We start from the raw sequence: 22,742 nt of genomic DNA on the forward strand, positions 1-22,742 counted from the left end.
CCAAGGCTATTCTTAAAACACTTAAAACATGCATTTTGTTTTAGGTTTTGTGTGTGTGAAAGTGAACAATACAAGAACTAATACAGCTTGCTGCCACTGCAGTGATCCATGCTAAAAGGACAGCAGTTTTATCCATCACTGCTTTTTCAGTATCTGTGCAAATGCCAACAAAGAAAAGAAGGCAAACACCTTAGTGTTATTATGAAAATAATTTTGACCTAACAGATCCCTTGAAAAGGTTTCCAGGACTCCTAGATGTCCATGGACCACACTTTGTCAGCCATTTATCTAGTCATACTGGAAATACTGGAAAATTATATTATCTTGGATGTAACCCATACTGAGTTATTGTGCCTTCTTACAGGTTTTCTTTTGGAAACTGAAACATTTAGAAAAGAGAAGGAAGGAGAGGGATGGTTGATGTAAAAATGAAGTCAATATAATTACACTTTGTATTTCACTATACTCTAACTTCCACAAAGTTATCAGACCACTTTGTTTATTAAGTATTATTAGTAAACATAAGTGCTTAAAATGCAAAACTAAAGAATCTTTACTATTTGCTTAATATCTCTTAGATTTAAAGATGGTTTCATTTGAGGTTTATAGTTTGCTAATGAATCATTGCACATACCAATGTTAAAAATGTTAAATCTGCTATCTAAGTGCAAAATAAAATTAATGAGGAAAAAATGTACTTTTACTGACTATAGAAAAGCAGAATTCCTATGTAAGGAAAATGACAGCCTGAATAATGGGACTATAAAGTTAAAAAAATTAAATAAAATGCTTTTAGAGAAACATCAATTTCTGTGCAAGATGCAACCAATATATATATAATGATCAAAAACTAGAGCAAAAGAAATATTAATAATTTATATGAAAGGAAATTTCTTCAGTTACATTTTATGTTATAATGTTATATTTTATATATAAAAATCTCACATTAGAAAATAAACATAATTGCTACTAAAGATAAAAGTATGATGAAATAATCTCTTTACACTGCTAACTTATGAATCAAAGTGTAGCAGATACTTGCAAGTAAAAAAAATAAAGACTCAGAAATCATTAGGTAAGAAAGATCATCACTTACTGGGCAGAATATTATAAGACTTTTTTTTAAAGTTTGTTACTCCAGTACTATCTATACCAGAACTATTTTGGGTTATGAAACAAAAAAGATAATTATTAGGATATAAAACTCAGTGGTTCAGGAAGAAAAACATTAAAGCTCAGCAGGGTAAAATCAGACAATCCAAAAACAATTAAATTATTCAATTAGGTTTGAAATAGACTTTGACTTTTAAAAGCAAGACATCTGAAATATGACCTTTATGAGGTAAGTTTCCATCTTAAAATTATCTAAAATAAAGTAATGCAAAGGGCAGTGTCCAGTAATATGCAATAGAAATAAGGTAAATTAAATAACGTAAATTAAAATGATATAATTAGGAGCTCCATGACACCATCTCTGTGTGTGTGTGTGTGTGTTTGTGTGTGTCTTCTCAAGAACCAAGTCATTAAAATTATAGGCCATGTATATTATATATTACATATATATTAATGTCAGTGCTTTTCAAAAAAATTTAAAGCCTTGATGTCCAGGCAAAGAAAATTAATCAGCAAACTAAGATCTGCGTGTTAAATGCAGCTCAGCATCTGTTTTTGTGTGATATGAAGGCTAAGAGTGTTTTCTACATTTGTAAATAGTTGAAGAGGCAAAAAAATTAATATTTCATAAAAAATGAAAATTATATGAAATTCAAATTTCAGAGTCCATGATAAAAGTTTTATTGGAACACAGCCATGCCCATTCATTTAGTTTTGTCTATGGCTCCTTTTGCACTGCAATAGCAAAGTTGAGTTGTTGCAACAGAGGCCAGATGGCTTGTATAGCTGAATATATTTACTATGTGTCCCTTTATAGAAAAAATTCACCAACCCCTGTTAAAAAATCAGAGATTATATTAGTATGATAATATTTTTTAAACGATGAGTTACACTTTCATTATAAAGTTGAAATAATTCTCATAGATCTTCTCCATAGCTGCTTGACTTAATGATAAAGCTGAATTATCATCTAAGTTGCTTGTGTTCCCAAAGTAGAACTGACTTAATATTAGATCATAATATTTATGAAATAGAAGTGAAATGAACACATCTTCAGCAGTTAAAATTATTATATGTTCAGGCATTGAAGAGGAATTATTTCATTTAAACCTTAGAACAACTCTAAGGCAAATCTCTGTCCCTAATACATAGATGAAGAAACTAAGGCTCATAGAAGTCAGGCAAATAAATGGTGGCACCTGGATATGAATCCAGTTCTAATTCTAGAGCCAATGCTCAGTTCATTGAATAGATTGCATCAAGTGTGATTAGAGGGGTGTTACCAAATACTTCTTTATTGTCTGTCCCTGAAATTTCTATGAGAGGTATGTAGTTCTCTCTATTAAACATATATATATATATATATATAGTAAAATATACGTCTGTTACATATAGCAAAATATTTTGGCATACAAGGTAAGAATGGAGAATAAAGAACATTCAATTTTACTATTTTATGAAGTATTTACAAATTTATGTTATTTATGTTTACATTATACAGCTGAAATTTTGTGACCTGCTGGGCATTTCTTCCCATCAGAAACAATGTCTTCATTCCAAAATATTCATCATTTCTTAATTTTAAAGAACATATTTATATATCTAAAATATCATATTATTTTCCAAATATTTTCAATTATATAAATGGTCTATTTTGCAGTATGAGGTTGCATTAACAAAAGGAGGAAGAGAAGGAAGAAGCAGGGAGAGAAGAGGATGAGGAAAAGGATGGGGAAGGAGGAGGAGGGTAAAGAGAAGGAAAATTTCAAGTCTCATTGGCTCACAAAACAAAAGGTTTATTGGTTACTTTAGACAAAGCCAGCTACAGGTCAGCTAGAGCTCTGCTCCTCGGGGCTTTTCAGTCCAGAACTCAGGCAGAAGGGACAGTCCTAATCAGGGATATGCCACTCTGAAGGCAAGGAGAGAAGAGCAAGAAAGTTGAAGAATTAGATTTAGATATTTGCTTGCGTATGGTGTAAGCTCACATTTCGCTGGCTAAACCACATTACACGGCAAACTACAGTCAGTGTATGGGGCCGTACAATTCTAATTCAAGGAAAAGAATAAGTGCGGACAATAATATAGTCTACCAGGCTGCTATGTCATATATACCATTCCACATTTTGAGATAGGATATTACATTCTTCAGTAATGACCATGATGATCATTATTTCATTTCACTTACGACACGTAATTCCATTGTAAGAAGGACAACTCATTGTTTTCACTTATTGCTATTAAAATACCCACAGCTAGTAGGTTATTATACATATCTGCCTTTGTACATATGCAAGAGTATCTTTTAGATAGATATCTAAAAGTTAATGTCAGGATAAGAATTTCTGATCCCTAAAATGTGAATAACTTAAATATTACCAAACTGCTCTCCTGATTTGTTAAAATAGTGCTTCTTATTATTTATATTTTCTAGACTGTTTATATAGATATTTTAATTTTAATCAATATGATGTCTATCTAATGAGACTGCTTTCTTTTCTGTGAGTTGCTTATTTCTACCCTTTCCCCATTATTTTCTTGTGCTACATGTCTTTTTCTTTTTTTCTTTTTAGAACTTTCAACATATTCTAGACATTATTGCTTTATTGTTGAGTGTTACAAATAAATGATATTTTTATTATCCTTTCATCTTATAGTTTCATTTGCTATGAAGAATTTTAAGATATTAATTTAGTCAAATGTACTAGTCTTTTCTTTTTGATATATGCATGAGAGCATCTTTTGAAAAAGTATTTTGTTATTCTCTTTTCAAAAACTTATATCCGATATTATATTTCGAAAGTTCTAAAGTTATACTTTATTGACTTTCCAGTTTTTAATCCATCTGAAATAAATCAGTCTGCATGTTCTGAGGTAGAATCCTAATTTTCTATTGTTCTGTATGAAGGAATAATTGCCAAACACCATTTATTAGAGTAGTCTGCCCCATTTAGAGATCAAAGTTGCATTAGCAGCATACAGTGAGTTCTGTAGATCTCCATCTTTTTTCTACTTGTTGAAGTGGTGTCTATAAAAAGTGATTATCCGATCCTTGAAATTTTGACGAGTACTTTTAAAATCACTTTGTTAAACAAATTTCGAGTTCCAATTTAATGTAATTAATAATTTGTGACTTAGTCACATTTTCTATTTCATCTTGAGTCAGATTTGACAATTTATATATTTCTAGAAAAAGTAATCATTTTTTCTGTATTTTCAAATTTAGTAACTTAAAGTTGGTTATGGACTTTTAAAAATTATGTCATCTTCCATCAGTTATATTCAACATTCTTTTATTCTTAATATTGAAATTAGTGTGTTATTTATTTCATTCTCTTGTGAATCTTGGTAAATGCTTATCTATTTTATAAAAATTAAGAAAACCAACTTATGTTTTATTTCAAAATTTTCCGCTCTTTATTATTTTTTCTTCTAGAACAAGATTTATTTTGTTATTTTCCTAATTTCTTTAGTGGAATATTAACTTTGTAATTTCTACTAGTATTTCCACATTTATTTTTCAATAATTTAATAGTGTATTTTTAAATTTATAAACATATTTTAATTTTTAATTTTTTAGTATGGTTAATTTCTAATTTATTTGAAATTGAATAGAAATAACTGGTTAAAAATTGTGGTATATATGATGTCAACTATTTGAAATCTATTTAAACTATTTATATATTAAATATAATACATGGTCAATTTTTATAAGTGCTCCCTACAGTACTCAAAATGATGTATATTTTATATGTACACACACAGTAAAACTTGTTAATTTTGTTCAAATTTCCGTATGTCTAATAAATTGGTTTAATGTCAATGTTTTTATATGCTTCAAAGCAATATTATTTTAAGGATAGTACAAATTTATGATAATGATTATATCTTCTTGCAGGAGCATTTATTTAATTTAAACTATTATTTCATTTTATTCCTATTCCATTTTATTTCTATTCCATTTTATGTTAAATTCCGGCTTCTCTGGTGTTAACATTGCTAAAGTTCTTTTGGCTATTATTTGGTAACAATTCTTGAGTTCATAACCAAACTCACTCATTTATTAGATAGATGACTGGGCAAATTACTTAAATATTCTATTTCTCATTTTCTTCATCTGAATTATAAGCTATAAAGACACATGCATACGTATGTTTATTGTGGCACTATTCACAATAGCAAAGACATGGAACCAACCCAAATTTCCATCAATGATAGACTGGATTAAGAAAATGTAGCACATATACACCATGGAATACTATGCAGCCATAAAAAAGGATGAGTTCGTGTCCTCTGTAGGGACATGGATGAAGCTGGAAACCATCATGCTCAGCAAACTATCACAAGGAGAAAAACCAAACACCGCGTGTTCTCACTCATAGGCGGGAATTGAACAATGAGAACACTTGGACACAGGAAGGGGAACATCACACACTGGGGCCTGTCGTGGGGTGGGGGAAGGGGTGAGGGATAGCATTAGGAGACATGCCTAATGTAAATGACGAGTTAATGGGTGCAACACACCAACATAGCACATGTATACATATATAACAAACCTGCATGTTGTGCACATGTACCTTGAACTTAAAGTATAATAAAAAAAGCAAAAAAAAAGAAATATTTGTAATGTCAGAAAGTTGAGGCATGTCGAAGAATTGTCTACGAAAGTCATGAAAGAGAAAAATGTTATAAAAAAGAATTTATGCAAAAAATGTTGTATAATTTAAAAGTAATTAGGCCTCCTGAATGTAAAACTACTGAAAATAAAAAACAATTTTATGTACAAGGTGTATAAGAAAAGTAAAATATACCCTTGGTAAAAGGAAAAAAAAAGAATAAAAGAGAAACTATCTCAGGGTTGTTGAGGTAACTGCTAGGTTAGTGTAGTTGTTAGTTGCAGTGCATAGGATAATGCATGGCACCTAGTTAAGTATTAAGTAAATACTGGCGAAGGAAAGGCAGTATAATAATTCACAAAAGCAAGCTGAACATCCAAGTAATTGGATCGCTGAGTTGAATGGTAATTCTGTTTTAAGTTCTTTTAAAAATCTTCAAACTGCTTTCCACAGTGGCTGAACTAATAATACGTTCCCACCAATAGAGTAGAAGCATTCTCTTTTCTCTGCAGCCTTGCCACCATCTGTTGTTTTTGACTTTTTAATAGCCATTCAGACTGGTATGAGATAGTAGCTCATTGTGGTTTTGATTTACATTTCTCATTAGTGATGTTGAGCATTTTTTCAAGTGTTTGTTGGCCACTTATTTTGAGAAGTGTCTGTTCACGTCTTTTGCGCATTTTCAGTGGGGCTATTCGTCCCTTGTTTGTTGAATTGTTTTAAGTTCCTTATAGATTTTAGATATTAGACCTTTGTGAAATGCATAGCTTGTGAATATTTTCTCCCATCTGTAGGTTGTCTGTCCACTCTGCTGATAGTTTCTTTTGCTATTTAGTTCTTTAGTTTAATTAGGTGTCACTTGTTAATTTTTGTTTTTGTTGCAATTGCTTTTGGGGACTTAGCCATAAGTTCTTTGCCATGCCAATGTACAGAAGAGTATTTCTTAGGTTTTCATCCATGATTTTTATAGTTTTTAAGTTTTATTCCTATTATCTGACTTTGAATTTTTTTAATCTTTTTTTTTATTGTTTGTAAGTTTTTGCCCCTATCCTCTGCCCTCTGTTATATTTGACTTTCTATATTCTCTATATTTCATCGGATAGGTTGGAGCCATACATAGTCTTTCTATTATTTAATCTTAAATTGACTAATATCTTAAAACTATTAAATTTAATATTATCTATTAACATTTATCTAAACATTTCTGTATAAACTGATAATTATTATTTCTATATTCATCTGTATAAGAGATAGCTTATTTTGACTATTTTCTTTTCTTTTCTTTTTTTTTTTCTTGAGATGGCGTCTTGCTCTGTCGCCCATGCTGGAGTGCAGTGGCGCGATCTCGCCCCACTGCAAGCTCTGCCTCCCGGGTTCAAGCCATTCTCCTGCCTCGGCCTCCTGAGTAGCTGGGACTACAAGCGCCGGCCACCATGCCCGGCTAATTTTTTTTTTTTTTTTTTTTTTTAGTAGAGACAGGGTTTCACTGTGTTAGTCAGGAAGGTCTCAATCACCGGACCTTGTGATCCCCCCTCCTCGGCCTGCCAAAGTGCTGGGATTACAGGTGTGAGCCCCTGCGCTAGGCCTATTTTGACTATTTTCTAACCGTGGCGGTAGTGGTGTTACAATTCAAATGGGTGCTCTGTGTGTTAAGGTCTTTATATTTGCATATTGTAAACAGTCTGTATTTCTTTCTCCTGAATGAAAGATTGGCTAAGCATAAAACCCTGTATTGGCTGTTATTATCAATTGTTTGCAATATCCATTGGTGTCCATTACAGGCATGCTGCTTCTCTAGTAATTGTTAATTATTTTCTCCCTGAAAGGTTGGCTATTTATTTTGCAGGGTATCCACCAATTTCACTCTAATGTTTCTATGTTTAAAATGTATCCTGATCAAAATTACAAGTACGCTTTCAGTCTGAGGATGATAAACATTCTTAATTACATAAAATTCTTATCAATTATATAATTCAATATTGTATTTTCCCAGTCCACTTCCTTATCTCATTCTGAAAGTGCTTTTAGATATGTGGTAGAACTTCTTAATCTATCCTCTTAATTTCTCCTTAATTAAAAAAATATATTTTTTGGCTTACAATGGGAGATTCTTTATGAGTTCCTCAGTGTTAGCTTCCAATTTACTAAATTTCCCCTTTGAGTCCAAGGAAAATCAGTCCATTTTATTTTCTTAGAAAATTCTAATTCTTTCATCTGAGAAAAAAATCACTTCTTTTAATTTTTACATTTGTCTGTTCAGTTTCAAAATGTCTTTTTTATTTTGTATTAGAAGTTATATCTCATTTGTCATTTGAGCATGTTCGTCATATAATTCAATAAATTTACTGTCATCTGAAGAGAATTCATGTATTAATTATTGGTTTTGACATACGTTTCTTAAGAGAAGATTTATGTTTTATGTTTCTTAGGAAAAGATTAATTGATACATTTTGAAAGGTAGATTTTAATGCTAATTTTGTGAGGCTCAGTATTTGTTACCATTGTTTGTTCTTTTCTCTTTCTCTAGATTTTGGTAACTAGGAAATCAGCAAAGATTGGCAGTAGTAGTGTTTGTTTGATTTTTATTTCTTTTCTTTTTTTTTTAATGTGAGATGGCACCATAGTCTGGCTCAATATTTTCTTATACCAACCACATTTCCCCTTGCCCACCCCACTTACCTGGCAAAAGATAAGCTCACAGTCATCACTGTCTGCTCCCACAGGCAGAGCTCAGCTGCATTTTCTGCTTTTGATTTTTGTTGTGTCCATAATTAACAAATATTTTTGTTGTATATAAGCCCAGCCAGTGTTTTCTGGTTTCTTTTTTTGTAATATTTTATTACTGTTATGTGTTCTGAGGAAAATTAATTATTGGAACATAAACTCGCTATTGCCATTATGGCCTGGAAATCAGCATAAACACAACTGCTAATTCATACATCTTTTGAGGATATTTAGTCAGCAAAACTCAATTTGTCGGTGAATTGAGCAGCCAAGATTTGTGGCCATTTCCTCAGCATGTGCTATAAGACTACGCTTGGAAAAATAAAGTTATGAAAGAAAATAGATTAATTTGGGTCCCAGTAATCCCAGCACATAGTAGTATCTAAAATTACCTTGTTCATTATCTGATATTGGAGAGGTGAATAAATATTACTTGGAACCAAAATATTTGAAAGAAATACACCTTTTAGAATAGTATTTGAAGTTGGGGAAAAGCTAATTTACCAGATGGTACCATTATACTCTCAAAGAGTTGATTTGCCTTAAATTGATTATTTCTTTAACACTTTTATTCTGATTAACAATAAAATTGAGACTTCTTTGCTTGGCTGAACCATGTGAAAAAGAACATTTGCTGAATTTTACAATGACTTGTCATGAAGAACAGAGAAAGTGGCAGTGGCTGAACAATGTAGAAGTATTCCTAAAATGATTTGTACATTGGCATTTCCCTCTTTTTTTCTTTGTAGACTTTTTTTTTTTTTGCGGGGGGGACAGGGTTTTGCTCTTTTTCCAGGCTGGAGTGAAGTAGCGTGTTCTCTGCTCACTGCAACCTCCGCCTCCTGGGTTCAAGCGATTCTCCTGCCTGAGCCTCCCGAGTAGCTGGGATTACAGGCGCCTGCCACCATGTTGGGCTAAATTTTGAGTTTTTAGTAGAGACAGGGTTTCAGTATGTTGGCCAGGCTAATCTCAAACTCCAGACTTCGGGTGATCCACCCGCCTGGGCCTCCCAAAGTGTTGGGATTACAGGTGTGAGCCCCCGCGCCCGGCCCTCTGTAGACATTAATTCCCCAAGGACATTCTCCCACTGGGCCCTGAGGTTATATGTTCGTAAATTTGCTGTGGAGCAAGTTCTGTTTAAGACTGAAAAAAATCAGTGAGCTCTACCTTATAAGTCAGTCTTCTAGTGGAGCCTCAATCAGTGGGGTATACAGCTCTGAAAGTGTAGCTGCATTTAGAATAATTTGGCAATCTCAGAATAAATGATAAAATGCCTTTGCATCAAAGCCGAATACTTTCATCTTGATGTTCTTATTCATCATTTTAGTGAGTTTTGTAAACTACAATTCTTAATATGTTTATAATTATTGGTTCATCTACAAATAAGACACTATAAAATAAGACACAATAAAGAATGGTAAGAGAACACGAAACGTACTAAAGAGAAGTACAATAGAAAAAGAAAAAAATGTATGACACGAAAGGGCCAAAACAATAAATAGGTATAATAAAATTATTAAGACTGAAAAAATGACTGAGCTGTACCTCATAAGTCAGTCTTCTAGTGAAGCCTCAATCAGTGTGGTATGCTCTGAAACTGTAGCTGCATTTATAATAATTTCACCCAGAAAATTTCCACAAAATGGAAAATATTAAGAAAAAAACATTCAGACTGCTTCAGATCTTGGGGTGCACAGAGTCAGGTATAGAACAACTCCAAAGTCCGTTTTCTAATTCCAAGCCATCTTTGGTCATTCATCCCCTTTATTTTGAAACGAAAATATTGGAAAGTAGTGGTGTGGAAACTTTACAACAGATAGGGACAGAAACATGGTCAGAGAGATAAAGCCATTAAGATCATCTAAACTGTAAACTCATTTTTGTCAGAAATTGTGGCATCTTACTCATCTTTGTGTTTCATAATCTAATGGTTATTTAACACACAGAAAGTGTTCAATAAATATCTGTAAATGAATGCTGATGAGGAATAGAGAGAAGAAAAGTGAAAAGAACTGAAGCTTGAAGAATAGGGATGAGATATCCAAAAGAACAGGCAAGGAGTAACTCATTGGGTACAGATAGAGATACATAGATATAGATGATATAGCTATAGATAGATATGAAACAGAAGAGAGTGGCAAGTAAGACTATGGAAAATATTGAAATTAAGCTATATTGGTGTATATCTTAGTTAAAGATGGTACATTAGTATAATGGGTATCTTCCTAAATAATAGGAAAAAAGCCAAATGTGAAGCAAGGCACAATACAAAACCCTAACAGATACGAGAATAATGTATTTGCTTTCATTCAAATTTGCTAATGTCTATTATAAAAAATCAATATTTCATGTAAGTTTATGAAATCCAGCATTTAAACAAATCTAAAGGGAAAAGTTAATCTTAAACTGTTGATACCTGCAAAAGAAAAAAGGAGTTATTTTTAATGCAGTTTTTACCAAACTTGATCAGAATCAGCTAGTTCCATTTTTTTAATGGAGATTCCTAGGCCCTACCCCTTGTGAGTGTGATTACTGAGTAGATAATCATATAATAATAACGGTATATCTAACTAGAACTTCTGATGATTAGTCACCTTTGAAAAACAAATATAATAAATTTTATCTTGACAGGCACGAGGGGCAAAATGAGTTCTGCTAGCAAGTGGCATTTATTGTAAAAAAAACATTCTTGAGCACTGCTTTTCAAAACCCCAAGTCACAGCTTGAAGATAATCTAGGTCAAGACAACTCTCATTTAATTTTTCACAGTCAATATTATGTGAATGAAGTTTTTGCCAGTCATTAACTCAAGACAAATATAAAATTCTGAGACATGCCCTCCTAGGCAACAGCTTATGGAAAAAGACAACACGAAGTCTAATATTCAAAAGGTCTTTAGTCCATGTATTGTAATCTTACATTTATGTTTTATAAATTTTTTTCTCCGTCATGTTGTTGTAGAAGAATCTTGACTCAGACTACATGTGTGCATGAGCACGGTGAACTTTGATTTCAGTAGAAATTGACCAATCTCCCTGGTGGATCCATTAACTTAAAAACAGTTTTTAAGAAGTTAAACTTAACTTTTAAGTTTTGGTTGGCCCAGCCAAGTAATATGTTGCTGATTTTGCTGACTGTTTGTTATTTTGGTTTAATTATGAAGTTATTTTCACTATAATTATATTCTTTGAAATCACTGATTCAAGAACCTTTCAATATTGAAAGGAAAATTAATCGCCTACATGAAACTATAAAAGTTTTTAGATTACCTAAAGGAAACTGGAATATCATTTTAGATGCACAGGGAGAAATGGTTCTAATAATTATGAAAATTTTAAAAAATTATTTGGCTCTACAGGTTAATCACCTATAAGCAGTCCAAAATTTAAATTAGGACCACTTCTACTCATCACAAAACATGTGACACTTTGAGGATTATTCACTGAATAATTACTTCTAATATTTTAAGAGATCATATACTCTATTTTGATGGCTTGCTTCCTCAGTGTAGTGACCTTAGGTGTACATTTATCAACTTTTATGTGGTCATATCTTAAAGTTATATGCTTTATCATCCCTGAGTATTTATATTGTGTAATTATGGAGATTATCAATAGTTTTTACAGTATGATGGATCCAAGTTCTTAGTGTGTAAAACTTTGAACCTTTAATTTTATATTTTATTTCTATTATTTGACATCAGTGAAAGAAAAATGAGGCTTTTGAAAGGAATTCATTATAAATATTTCTTCTTGTTACAGTTATTCCACGTAACTGTTTCCACTATATCAAAGGACAAGCAAGAATTATCATTTGTAGGATTTTGAAAACCATAAAATACATTCTGGGAAACTTGATCATTTTTCAGTAACTGAACTAGAACTACCACAGACATTTAATATGTTCAATAAAAGTTCAGATAAAATGAAAGCACTACCATAGTAATATATAACTAGAAACTAACATTTCAATGACTTCTTCAAGTACTGAATATAACATCAATTGTAGAAAAATGATCTTAACAGCTCATCAGGCAGCTAGAAAAGGGAAATTTCCAAAATAATCTTGTACATTATTCTCAGGCATTAGGTTATTAATAAAATGACAAGCCCTTCTCAGGGTGTAAAAGATTTAGAGAATGATTTATAAAAATAGGGTTATTTAGGTTGCAATGACTTAGAATCACGATTTAGTATCACTTTTCTGAGAACATTCTACAAAATCACTCCTTTAAAGGCAGGCCATCACTACATGTTTTAGAGTTTTCAGCATACTTGTATGCGAACTTAATTATATATTCAATTACATTTTAGAGAGATGTTTCTTTTTTAAAAAGTAATTCAAATGATGAGGACTAATTTAACAAAAATTAAAGCACACTCTGTATTATGGTAAAATACATTTTTATAAACTATTACATTTCAATTTTATATACCTAAAATTTAGATATTATAATAGTGTTTTGTAATCTATTATTGCAACCTTTTAGATTTTATACTAATAAACATGTAGAATTTCAATCCATATGGTTTCCCAGGCATGTCTTACACAGAGTTTTGAAAATACTCTGAATCCTTAAATATTGTACATGCACACACACACACACACACACACACACACACACTTAACTTTCCTCACTTTACAGAAGTTGGCAAGGGAACCATTTAAAGCCAAATAGTACACACTCCTTTACTTGTATTGGAGATACCCAAAACAAGTGAGGCTAACAAAAGAAATTTTCACAGTTTGTCACAAAACAATAAGCCCTATTTTTTTCTATGTTTTTTTGTTAAAAAAAATTCTAAAAAATAAAATTATTCTCACCTTTAAGGGATTTAAATATTGTAGAGGGTAATAGTTTATATCTGTGTTTGTATAGTTACTAAAATAGTTCGTATTCTGTAAAATAAAATCATAAAATAGTTGTATTATAAAGGGATTGCTAAAAAGACAAATCAGTGACATTTTGCACATTGTAAATTTTTAGGAATGGTTACTATACAGAAAATTCCCATATCTTGCTCTCAAAAGTTTTTCTAGTGGTCTCTAAATTTCTATTTAACATTATTCCAACTGATATTCATTTGAAGAGCTGGCTTTATAAGTTAGTTTCTCCAACAAATACCATTCTGACTCTGTGTCTTGGAGTCATGGATGCATAACCTCAAGTTGGCCCATGTTCCCAGAGAATGACCTAGTTATCGGATGAGGAAATAGGGCATTTTCATACACTTTTAGTGGGTTTAGAAAAAGGTCCTACTTCCTCGAATGGTACCTTGCAACTTCTATCAAAATTAGAAATATACTCTTTGAACAAGCAATCCCATACTTATGAATTCATCCAAATATTAAAATTGTACCTATTCTCAACATGCATGTCTGAGAATGTTTTATTCTATTACATTATAACAGCAAAAGGTCAATTAAAACAACTGAAATGTATTAATAGCAAGGGACTGGTTACATAAATTATAGTTATCCTTACAATAAAATAACATGTATCTTTTTTTAAAAAAGAAGAAAGTATATGTTGTGATATGGAGAGTTTTTGGCATAATCTATTAAGTGAAAAAGCAATTTTTACCAAAATGACACTGATTAGGTAAAAAATATATATTTACTTATGTAATTATATTAAATTTCTGGAGAGATAAATAGGGAAGGTTACACCTGCCTATCTTTGAGACGGAGGCTTCAGATAATTTACCATTCTACATTTTTCAAAGCATATGATTTACTTTGAAAATGTTTTATCTAAAAGGTAACTTGAAATCTTTAGATAAAACTCTTCAATCAACCTTTACCTGTTCAACCCAGATGAGCACTTATCTTTCAGACAACTTACCTGAAAAGACATTAGTAGCTTTATAATTGGTACTGAAGTCTATAATGCTATTTTAATGACAATTTAATGTCCTTCAACAGGCCCATTGTTTTCAATAGCATAGTAAAAAATCTCATATTCTGACTACCACTTTATCTTCTTTTTTCTATTCCAAGCTGTCAGTGCTTCTATTCCTTACTAATTCAGGAAGAGATTTCCAAATCCTTAATTTAAAAAAATTATCCTCATTAACACCCCCTACAAAACAAACAGAAAGTGCATGCAGATTTATGACCAAAGGGTAGTCTAAATTCTCAAATTCTCACTGCCTTACTACATTTTTATGCATTCTAACCTTCTAATGATTTTTTTGTAAAAATAGATAATGTACAGTAAATTACTTGATCTAAGCAGCAATTAAAAATATTCACATGATTTTCATTTTCAACAATAAAATTACATAAGAATTTGGGATTGTGTTGGCAATCCTTTGAAATCAGATGACTTGTTTTGGAGATACAGTGCCTAAAAATATAATTTGAAATTTACAAATGGCTTTGACACCCTGGAAAATATCTCACTTCTGAATCTTCATGTTTATACTCTGTGTTAAAAATGCTATGCTAGTTTCCTTTTTTACTTGTCGATGTTTATTTGTGGCTCCTTAGGTATTCTGTCACTCAGTGTTTACAGCAAATAAACAAAGTCAGTAATGTCATTCCTAAATATCCAAGTAGAGAACTTTTGCTTAGAAAACATAAATGAATTACTCCACATGCCGATTTTTCCGACCTAACTCACCTTTCATTTCTAAACCACTTTTACCTTTTTTTTTGTTTTTCACATGAATATCTTTTATTTCTTTTTCTTATCTGGTTAGTCTGGCTAAGACTTCCAGTACTATGTTGAACAGAAGTGGTGAAAGTGGGCACCTTTGTTTTGTTGGTGGTCTTTGATGGAATGTTTTAGGCTTTTCACCATTGATTATAATGTTAGCTATCGACTTGTTGTATATGGCCTTTACTATATTAAGGTATGTGCCTTATGTTAATAATTTATTGAGAATTTTTAATCATAAAAGAATGTTGAATTTTGTTGAATGATTTTTTTGAATCTATTGAGATAATCATAAAATTTTTATCTTTAATTCTGTTGCTGTGTTGTATTACATTTATTGATTTAACATATGTGAAATATCCTTGCATCTCAGGGAAAAAAAAAAGTGTCTGTTGGTCATGGTATGTGATTGTTTTAATGTGCTTCTGAATTGGGTTTGCTGGTATTTTGTTGAGAAATTTTGCATCTATGTTCATCAGGAATATTGGCCTGTGATTTTCTTGTCTTGTAGTGTCCTTATCTGGCTTTGGTTTGAGAGTAATCCAGGCCTCCTAAAATGAGTTTGGAAGTGTTCTCCCTCCTCTTCAATTTCCTGAAAGAGTTTGCGAATTGCTACTAATTCTTTAAATGCTTGGTAGATTTCACCCGTGAAGCCATCTGTTCTTGGCTTTTCTTTGTTGGCAGGTTTTAGAAGTTAAATTGTCTCTGTTTGCAGAAGACATGCAGATGATGTTATACATAGAAGACTCTGCAGAACTGCAAAATAATGTTACAACTAACTTATCAGTAAAGTTGCAGAATACAAAACTAACATACAAAAATCCATTGAGCTTATATACTTCAACCAAAGACTATCCAAAAAAGAAATTAAGAAAACAATTCCATTTACAATGGCATCAAAAAGAATAAGATACGTAGAAATAAATTTAACCAAGGAGATGAAAGATTAGTACAATTAAAACTATAAGGTACTAATAAAATAAATTGAGGAAGACATAAATAAAAGGAAAAATATCCTGTGTTCATCAAGTGGAAGAATTATGTTAAACATCCATACTACCCAAAGTAATTTACAGATTCAGTGCAATCCTGCTATGGTTTTAATAAGTTTGTCCCCTCCAAAACTCATGTTGAAACTTAGTCTCCATTGTAACAGAATTAAGAGGATGAGAAATTTGACTATGCTTTTTGAGAAGTGGGACTTTTGGTAGGTAACTAGGATTAGATGACCAAATGAGAGTGGAGCATTAGTATCTTTATATGAGAAGAAAGAGACACCTGCATCAGCAAACTCAGCTCCTCTTGCCCTGTGATGTCTTTTGTCATGTTATGAAACAGCACAAGGCCCTCACCAGAAGCCAACTAAATGCAGCCACTTGATCTTGGACATCCTAGCCTCCAGAACTGCAAGAAATAAACCTCTTTTCTGTATAAATTACCCAATCTCAGGTATTCTGTTATAACCACACAAAATGGACTAAAATAAATACCTATCAAAATAACAATGACATTTTTCTCAGAAATAGAAAAAACAATTCTAAAATTTATATGGAAACACAAAAGACCCCAAATAGCCAAAGCGATTGTTTAGTCCATTATCACACTGTTATAAAGAACTACCTGAGACTGGGTAATTTATAAAAAAAAGATTTAGTTGACTCACAGTTCCACATGGATGGGGGGACCTCAGGAAACTTACAATCACGGCAGAAGGTGAAGGGGAAGCAAGGCACATTTTACCATGGCAAAGCAGGAGAAAGAGAGAGAGAGATAAGGGGGAAATGCCACACTTTTAAACTATGAGATCTCATGAGAACTCACTATCACGAGAACACCAAGGGGGAAATCCACCCTCATGATCCAATCACCTCCTACCAGGCCTCTACCCTGACACATGGGGATTACAATTTGACATGAGATTTGTGTAGGGATACAGAGCCAAACTATACCAGCAATCTTTTTGTTTGTTTGACAGAGTCTCACTCTGTCATTCAGGCTGGAGTTCTGTGGTGTGATCACAGCTCACTGCAGCCTCAAACTCCAGGGCTCAGGTGATCCTCCCATCTCAGCCTCCTCAGTAGCTGGGAATACAGGTGTATGCCACCACACTTGGCTATTTCTTTTGTAATTTGTGTAGAGACAGGGTTTCACAATGTTTCCAGGCTGGTCCCAAACTGCTGGACTCAAACAAGCCTCCTGCCTCAGCATCCCAAAGTGCTGGGATTGCTGATGTAAACCACCAGTATTAGCCCCAAAGCAGTCTTGAGAAAGAAGAACAAAGCTGGAAGAATCACACTTTCTGATTTCACGATACATTACAAAGCTACAGTAATCAAGACAGTATGGTACTGGTTTTAAAAAAAATACATATAGACCATAATAGAGAGCCCAGACAACACACCCTGGCAAATACAGTCAACCCCTCTTTTATAAGGATGTCAAGAATACACAATAGGGAAAGTATAGCCTACTTAATAACTGATGTCAAGAAAACCACATATCCACATGCAAAATAATGACATTGTACCCTTATCTTACACCATATACAAAAATCAACTTAAAGTGGATTAAAGACTTACATGTAATAACTCAAATGTAAAACTCCTAGAAAAAAAAATAGGGAAAATCCTCACTGATATCGGTCTCGGCAATTATTTTTTCAGCTACGACACCAAAAACATTGGCAGCAAAAGCAAAAATAAATGAGTGGTGCTTCATCAAACTTAAAAAACTTCTACTCAGCAAAGAAAACAATCAATGAAATTAAAAGCAACCTATTGAATGAAAGCAAATATTTGCAAACCACATACCTGATAAGACATTAATATCCAAAATATATAAAAACATACAAATCAATAACAATAAATAAATAAATAAACCAAATTAAAAATGAACAAAGGACCTGAATAGACATTTTTCTCAAAGAAGGCATACAAATGGCTAACAGATACATGAAGAGGTCCTCAATATCACTAATCATCAGGGAAATACAAATCATAACCTAAATGAGATATAACCTCACAGCTGTTAACAATGGCTATATTCAGAAAAAAAATTAAAGATAGCAAGTGTAAATTAGTACAGCCATTATGGAAACAGCATGGAGATGCCTCAAAAAGTTACAAGTAGAACTACCATATAATCCAACAATTCAATCTTATGAGCATAAATCCAAAGGAAATGGAATCAGTATCTTGAAAAGATATCTGTACCCATATGTTCTTTATAACATTATTTTCAGTAAGAGAAAGACATACACTGTTTGATTTTAACTAATTTAAGTTGGAGTCACAAGCTATTAGACACTCTAATATGTCAATTTCTCATAAACATCATCAATATTACAAATATATGCATTATTTTCCTTTAACTTAAACCCCAAACATAATTTTTGGTGTGCCATTGTCTCTATTTCTAACTTTCCTAAAGTTTTCATGGATGAATGTAAGGCATGAATCTGTAAATTAAACAATAACATTGCACAAAGGTAGTGTCCCAGCCTTAGTGTCCTGAATGTGCATATTGACCAAATATATCTTTGATCAGGACATGAAATAGATTCATACCAAAGCTAGTGGTAGACCAAACTGAATACTGCTTGATTCTACAACAGGAAACCCATAATTCACAAAGTGTTTTATCCCTTAACATCTCCTGTTTTTAAGTTACATGACTGAATTATTAAAATTAGTTGGAGTATTTCACCTTGCCCCCCAACTATTTGCCAATTTCTTTTACTGTTTTACTGAATTTACCTTTCTCAGCTCATCTTAAGACATTTTAATATATTCTCAACTGCCACTAAGAGTAAGTTAAAGACATTCTATGATATTCCTCTAAAAAAATTCTAATTTTGTCATTGAAGTTAAGCAGCATGATTGTTTCCTTTTCAAATTGCTTCCAGTCTGGTAGGGCCACAGTTCTTATAGACATTAAAATGAAATATAATTGAAGTGCAAATATCCTTTATTGTATTTATTTGGTTCTAATACCACAACACTAAGAATAAACTAATGAGCGATGAAACCATTTGGGATTTACTGACCTCTTTGGAAATATGATGAAACACCGGATTGTGTCCCCATAACAATGTATATGCAGATACACAATGTTTTACATATTGTTTCAAAGATTATGTGAAACTCTTCTATACACTTCATTACAGTGGTTTTCCAAGCATGATGCTGGACCAGTGCTTCAGGACATCTTGTTAGAAATTCTGTCTTGGGCCCTGTTCCAGATCTACTGAAACAGAAACTCTTGGGGGTAGAGACCAGCAAGTTGTTATATAACAAAACTTCGGGGTGCTTCTGATAAATGCCAAGGTTCGAGAACTATTGTAGAGGGCCAAAATCTAAGTCTTGTATGTCTGAATTAGATCTTAAAGTATTTTTATTCTTTTCTCTTTAGAAGATCCAATGATATCTGACAAAGAATGGTAAAGTAATGATTGCGGTTGTTTAATTCATTAAGAAGAGAACAATTAAATCGACTATAAATTAAGTTTGTGAAATTATTAATAACAAGACTATGTAAAACATTTTTTCTGCTCTTTTTTACCTCTTCATTCAGACTTCTAAATCATAATTCCATTACAGGGAAAAGAAAAGAAAGAATATCAGTAAAACAAATGGTCTGGCCTGTGTTCTATATCAAAGAATTTGAGTTTATTTGGTAAGTATACTTAGGTAGGAGAACAGGATAATTGTAGGAGCTTAGGAGAGCACCATTAGGATATGCTAGTTATATTATATGAAGGATAACTAATTTTATATTTCAAAATAAATCTTATGAACTGATGTATGAAAAATGATATGCCACATTATTAATCGGCCTAGTAACTTCAGGCAGAAAAGAAAAACTTCCATTTTTGTTTCCTAGTGACTGTCTGAATAGAAAAGTGACTATATAAATCACTGAAAACAAAACTGATAGTTTTAAAAGATATACCTAACCAGAATATGTTGCTGATTAATAAAGTATGATGGGGCAGGAGGTGGAGGACAAAGAGAAGAGAAGAACATTTATAGAGAATCTTGGGGAATGACCTTACTTTATTCTCTTCCTTTTCCCAAATTACCTTCCACCCAGTCAAGGTTGGAGAAAAGCAGCTTCCTGCATGCCTAACCCTCAAGTCGGGTAACCTGAGAATCAGGAGAATTTGGAATTTCTGTTTTTGACTTTAGTTTGATAAGCAGCAGCAACCTCTTAAATATTAAGAAGCCAGTGGAATCTGTCGTGACATATCCAAAGGGAAGATCAGGAGAGTATGTTCATAGACACACTGTGTCTCATCACAAGCACCCTGAGTTCCCTGTTTGGCAAAGAATATGCTGCAATAGTAATTTGACAGTGCAAGTTGACTTGCTGGCCACTGCCTCCAGTACTACAAAGAGGTCAATTGTCAAAAAAAGGGAGCTTTATCATCAGAGACTGTGGGATGAACTTCCTATATGAAGGAAAAGAAGCAGTGGCTGCTTGGTAGTAACTACTTCGAATGAGCACCTGGCCAGAATAAGGATATATCCACGCTGACCACCTTGACAGGGTAGCTGTGAGGATGAACTCAGAGAAAATGTTGAACAAAAACTGAAGAGAAAAAGTGGTTTAAAGAAATCCCTATTTTCTAACTAACTTTTTCCAACAAATATGTATGGAGCATTTACTACACATATCATGTATTCATAGCACAAGCATGATATGCCCACTCGGTAACCAAGAAATGGACATACAAGGCCCTGTGAATTATTACTTTTAGTAATATCTTTAATAATATCTATTACAGAGGAATTAATAGATCATTTATCTCAGGGTCAGTGAGATCTCACGAAGTACAGCCAATTAAGAAGTAAAAGATGGGCTGGGAGTGGTGGCTCATGCTTGTAATCCCAGCACTTTGGGAGGCCGAGGTGGGTGGATCATGAGGTCAGGAGATCGAGACCATCCTGGCTGACATGGTGAAACCCCGTCTCTACTAAAAATACAAAAAATTAGCCGGGTGTGGTGGTGGGCCCCTGTAGTCCCAGCTGCTCGGGAGGCTGAGGCAGGAGAATGGCGTGAACCCGGGAGGTGGAGGTTGCAGTGAGCTGAGATCGCACCACTGCAATCCAGCCTGGGCGACAGAGCGAGACTCCATCTCAAAAAAAAAAAAAAGTAAAATATGGCAAGGCAACGTTTGCTTCTATGGTTTGAAAGTTCATTCCCTTCAAAACTCATGTTGAAATGTACTTGCCATTGTTAATGGTGTTGAAAGGTGGGAACTTTAAGAGGTTATTGGGCTGTGAGGGCTTCACCTTCATAGGTGGGATTACTGCCATTATACAAGGGCTAGTTCGGCCTCTTTTTTTCTCTTGGTTCTTCTGCTCTTCTGCCTTGTGAGAAGCAGTGTGGCATTTAAGGCATCATCTTGGGAGCAGTGACCAGGCCCTCACCAAGCAAGTGTTAAACCTACTGGCATCTTGATATTAGACTTCCCAGCTTCCAGTACTGTGAGCCAAGAAATTTTTATTTGTTATCAACTACCAAGTCCATGATATTCTGTTACAACAGCACAAACGGACTAAGATATTTACCTTTCCTGAGAGATGCTTTATGACTTACAGTATTTATATGTTAAAAAACAACAACAAAAACAAAACCCACACATTAGAATATTCTTTTAAAAAACTCAGATACTTAATTTTATACCATGCCTCTAATTACATTGTGATTTTTAGAGTAATTTTAAGTTAATTTTGCATAAAATGTTTAAAATATCAAATATATTTATTGCTTACAATAACAGTCCAAGTACATAGACATAAAAATATTTTGAAAGCTAAAATATATTATACATTTGAAAAGTTGTTTATTCTAGCTATATACACAATATACATACAGTTACGTATGTTTACATTTTTGCATACTTAGGTAGCCTCTTTTCCACTGGCCACTTCTAGCAAATGGCTCATCAATTTCTGTTTCCCTTCCATTACAAAAAATGTCTCTTCCATGGACATTCACTTACATGTACCTGGGATATAACAATAAAACCTTTTAGCTTTTCAGCTTTTCCACCCATTTCATGTTCTAGTTTCTCATATAACTAATCAACACAGTTGTCGGAGTAAACAACCTGTGTTTTTCAAAGTTCCGCAACGCTAAATAATTGTTTTCCTCCTTAAGCCTTTTATTTCACCTCAACTTTATATAATCAATATTTTTGCTCTTCATGCTAGTTGCATTCAAACCAAGTTCCCACTATTCAGGGTATTTAATACAGATTATGTATTTCCAGTTCTAGAAATGAAGATCATCTTAATATGCTCAAGGGAGTTTTGGTCTAACCTGGACTTTTCTTCCAGATGCTGTGGACATTTACTGTACCCTCAACAACTATCTAGTCTAACCAGATCTGGCCCTCATTAGATTGGCCCAGTATTTCCCACATATTTGACTGGATTGTTCATCTTTCACTTTAAGCACAGTCTTTATCAGTGAGTGTAACTGCTGGCTTTGCTTACTTTTGCAATTCGGTGGGCTGAATAACAAGTTATCTAATAATTTATCTATCTCTCTGTGTGTCTGTTTCTGTCTCCTTACTACCCTGCCTGTATATTCTACATTCTCTATCACACTGAGATGGTGTGGTA

The sequence above is a fragment of the Gorilla gorilla genome, chromosome 4 (genome assembly GCF_029281585.2).
Source record: "Gorilla gorilla gorilla isolate KB3781 chromosome 4, NHGRI_mGorGor1-v2.1_pri, whole genome shotgun sequence".
In the NCBI taxonomy this organism is placed as follows: Eukaryota; Metazoa; Chordata; class Mammalia; order Primates; family Hominidae; genus Gorilla; species Gorilla gorilla.